General features: G+C 34.9%; 1 long non-coding RNA gene across 6 annotated transcripts; it reads left to right on the forward strand.

Annotated features, from left to right (window-relative positions):
* The first annotated feature begins 953 nt into the window (after window positions 1-953).
* Window positions 954-3,883, forward strand: LOC149005631 (uncharacterized). Of its 6 annotated transcripts, XR_016175581.1 has the most exons (5): window positions 954-1,118; window positions 1,947-2,025; window positions 2,321-2,394; window positions 2,905-3,127; window positions 3,205-3,883. It is a non-coding gene; the product is annotated as an uncharacterized LOC149005631 (long non-coding RNA). The 6 variants fall into 6 exon arrangements; XR_016175577.1 differs by having other exon boundaries at window positions 954-2,025; XR_016175578.1 differs by having other exon boundaries at window positions 954-1,600; window positions 1,947-2,394.

Here is a 3,883-nt window from a genome sequence, read left to right on the forward strand (position 1 = left end):
AAGATGGACAAGGTAAACTCCATTGTTTACAAAAACGTGCGAGGAGATCGATCATTATTTTCACTTTGGAATAGAAAACATAATGACACATTGTCTGCTGTCTTTCTTCTCAAAACGCAATACTTCGAGCGGATTCGTTCTTCGAGCGGAATCGTGCTGATAACGTGTTATAAAATAAAGAGAAAATATATTAGATACAAAGAAGAAAGACAAGATGAGTTCAATCAGAACTAATTCATTCGATTGAGTGCATTACATATTTATAGTAGAAGGAGCATCTACTCTGATATGGAAATACAATATATGATTCTTGCACACAATAAGATATTCTTGATATGGAAAGATAGATTGCCGTCCAAGATAGAAGGTGCATAGAATGGAAATATTGACTGCCAATATTGTGTAATGAGATGGTTGTGATCTTCACCAATATTGCATCCTGAGGTAATTGAGATCTTCAATTGGAAGTACATTCTCTTTGGGGTAATGGACATCCATAATAAATATTATTTATAACATTTACCAAACATATATATATATATATAATACTTAAACCATTAACCCCGGTAATAAATTCTGGCGGGAAAAAATTATAAAAAAAATTTTTTTTAAATAAATAAAAATAAACAAACTTAATTTTTTTTATAAAAAAATAAAAAATAAAAAATTTTTGGGGGGGGGTTTTTTTATATTGTATATAACGGTGTGGGGTGAGAGAAAAAACCACGGCAATACATTATTTTTGCATTATTTAAGTATTTTTAATATATTTTTTTTTATAAATATTTCTCCTTTTTCTTTTTTTTTTTTTTTGCTGCTTCGGTTGTCTGCCGTGGGGTGTTAGTGTGGTGGTTATATTAAAATATTAATCTATTTGCTACGGGAGGTGATTACCGTGGCAAATAGATATAGCAAAGATTATTTTAGGCGCCTTCCACTTATTCTCGCGCGAAGCTGATAAAACAGGATTTCTTTGATATTTCGTCGGTGATTGCAGTGGAGAACCAGCGCACGGAGCTGAGAAGCTTAGGTCGTGGTGCTCGATTGTCTTCCCGTCGGTGATTGCAGCGCTTAGTCCTTCGTTTCAACCCCTGAGTTGCCGATGAGGTTTAAAAGGAGTAAGGTTTGCTGATCATAAGACCTTGTACATTTTCGAATCATTGGCTCTTAGTTATTATTCTGAAATCTCCAAAAAATTTGAGACGAATCTCACAAAGGGTCTCTATTATTCTGAAATCTCTGTCTCTCTCAGGTAACCTCTTACTATATTTTCATTTGACATACCTGCAACTAACTAGATTTTTTCAAAAAGGTAAAGAGGGATTCGGTTTTAATCAATAATGGATCTACTGGCTTCTTCTGCAAGTGGTTTTAATATTTAATGTGGTCATTATTGATTCCTTTAAATGATTTTCAGGTAGCGAAGAGATACAGAGAGATGAAAAGAAACTCTCCATAAATTTTGAGAAGAATCTCATGAGTGTCTCTATTATCCTGAAATCTGTGTCTCTCTCGAGTGCAAATGTCAATAGAAGTTCTAATATTTGAGATTGACGTGATTTAGAAGATACTGTACAAGTAATTGGTTAACCCTAAAAAGGTATAAGTGTATCCTTAACACTGCTAAGTGAATCAGTGTCTATAATTTTCTACTGTGATGTTGCTTTAACTTGGCTTTGATTCTAGCTCTTGGTCCTCGTTTGAAGAATAGCTTGAATGTAGCTAAGTTAATTTGAAATCAATAGAGGTAGTCAATCTGACTTAGCACCATTAGTTTTCACACTTGTATCCTAAATCTCTTGATTCACCATTAATGAAAACATTTTTTGAGTTATCCATGGTGGTTCACTCAGAAATTTTTTCACTATTAACTAAGAGCCAATGATTCGGCGATGGTAATGGATTTCAGTTTTAATCTGATGTGGTTCCATATTTCGAATTTCAAGTGTCACGGTAGGTACAAGTGCTCAGGACTATGTAGATGCCTTTGAGAAGCTTCTAAGATTGAATTTGCCTGGGAAGCAGGTGAATATTTCTTCTTATTTTTCAGTTTTTTTAACACTCCTTTTTTGTTTATTTTTTGTCTCATTATTCTTATGCCACTTTCATCTTTTTTTTTTTACACTCCTTTTTTGTTTATTTTTTGTCTCATAATAATTGAGGCGAGTATGGTTCTTTTATTTTTTGTAATGAAAGACTTCATCTATGAATCTAGCCTGAATGCATGACTCCACTCAAGTTGTGAAGAATTACATTGATCTCTTATTTTTTGGTGCTCTTCGCTATGGTCACTCTCTTTACTTCCAACCTTCTATCTCAGTGCTACAGGTGTGGAGATCCATCTACTGGAAAAGGAAATTACAACTTACATGGATGCTGTCAAAGCCAACTTAGGTAAACTTTTCAACCCAGATTTAGAAACTTACTTTTTTCAGAAGAACTTGTTTGTTTTAATTTTAAAAATTCTTTAACTACAGGGGGAAGAAGAGTGGCAATTTGTGGAACAATTCAATATTTGAATATGTTTGAGTTTGCCATAGGTTACACAATTGCTGCCTCAATAAGCATGATATGAGTTATAATTAAACATAATTAGTTTTTATACATCACTGTAAAAATTGTCATGTATTTATCCTTACGTCACTACCATATGTTTGTCAAAGTTGGCATGTTTTAATCCACAGATCAGTAAATATACCTAGTTTGGAGAAAGAAAAAAAATATGGGGAAGAGCATATGAATTTTGGCTTTCATAGTTTCTTTTTCCTCGGATGGGCGGTTTGAAGTGTTCTGATGCTATATACTAGTTTTTATATCTCACCTTAATGCTATACACTTACTGCCATGCATGAATTAATGTGTATTCCACCATAGATTAATTATGAATGAAACTCAATTTTGCAGAGAATGGGAACTTCAGAGGGAGCTTAACTGGTGTTAGCATAGAAGCTGATATAACACCCATGAAAAAGATGTGGCTAAGTGTTCAAGCTCTTGGAGCTGTTGCCTTTGCTTATTCTTTCTCTGTTATCCAAATCTTCTTACAGGCTTTGGATACTTCAGTGCTTATTGGATTTTTGATATTGCCAATGTTGCAATTGTGGTTCATCTGATTGGGGCATACCAGGTGATTACCTAAAGTCCCTATAAGCCTTCACATCTGTCAAACACAGCAAATCACACCACTAAACATTAATTTTGCAGGTTTTTTGTCAACCGCTGTTTGCATTTGTGGAGAATGAAGAGAGAGAGACTTGTGTATTATTGGATACAGAAAGACTTGGGAAAGACACGGCAGAAAAGAGGATGGTGGGTCATTCGTGGCAATATCATTTGGGACAACAACGGCATCTTCTTGGCTGCGCAGGCCATTTCCTGCTATAGCTCTTCAGCTCTTGCTGTGGAACTTGAAGCAATCAGGAATGGAATGCTATTGGCTCTACAGCTCAACATTGATAATTTACTTGTGTCATCAGATTGCAAAGTTGCAATCTTGGCTCTTCTCAGCCCATAGATTGGTTAAGCTTGGGCTTATTACAGGAGATTAGAAAGTAATCTTAATCTTTTCGGCATTTGGTTTTTAGGCATGTAAATAGCTAGAATGGATATTTAGATCGGTTGGGTTCATGGCCATTGACAGTTTACTTCCCAATTGAGATGTTTATTGCGGAGAAGAAGATAGGAAGATGGACAAGTAGATGGCTTGGACTCCAGCTACTCAATGTTTCTTGTCTCTCTATCACTGTAGTTGCTGCATGTGGTTCTGTTGCAGGAGTTCTTACTGATCTCAAAACATATAAAGTGTTTGGGTCTAATTGATTATTGATGGAAAGAGTTACCATTTTAAATACATCGATTAGTTTTACACATATGGCTAAGCAAT

The sequence above is a fragment of the Hakea prostrata genome, chromosome 9, assembly GCF_041222555.1.
Source record: "Hakea prostrata isolate BN-2017 chromosome 9, UWA_Hpros_2, whole genome shotgun sequence".
Lineage (NCBI taxonomy): Eukaryota > Viridiplantae > Streptophyta > Magnoliopsida > Proteales > Proteaceae > Hakea > Hakea prostrata.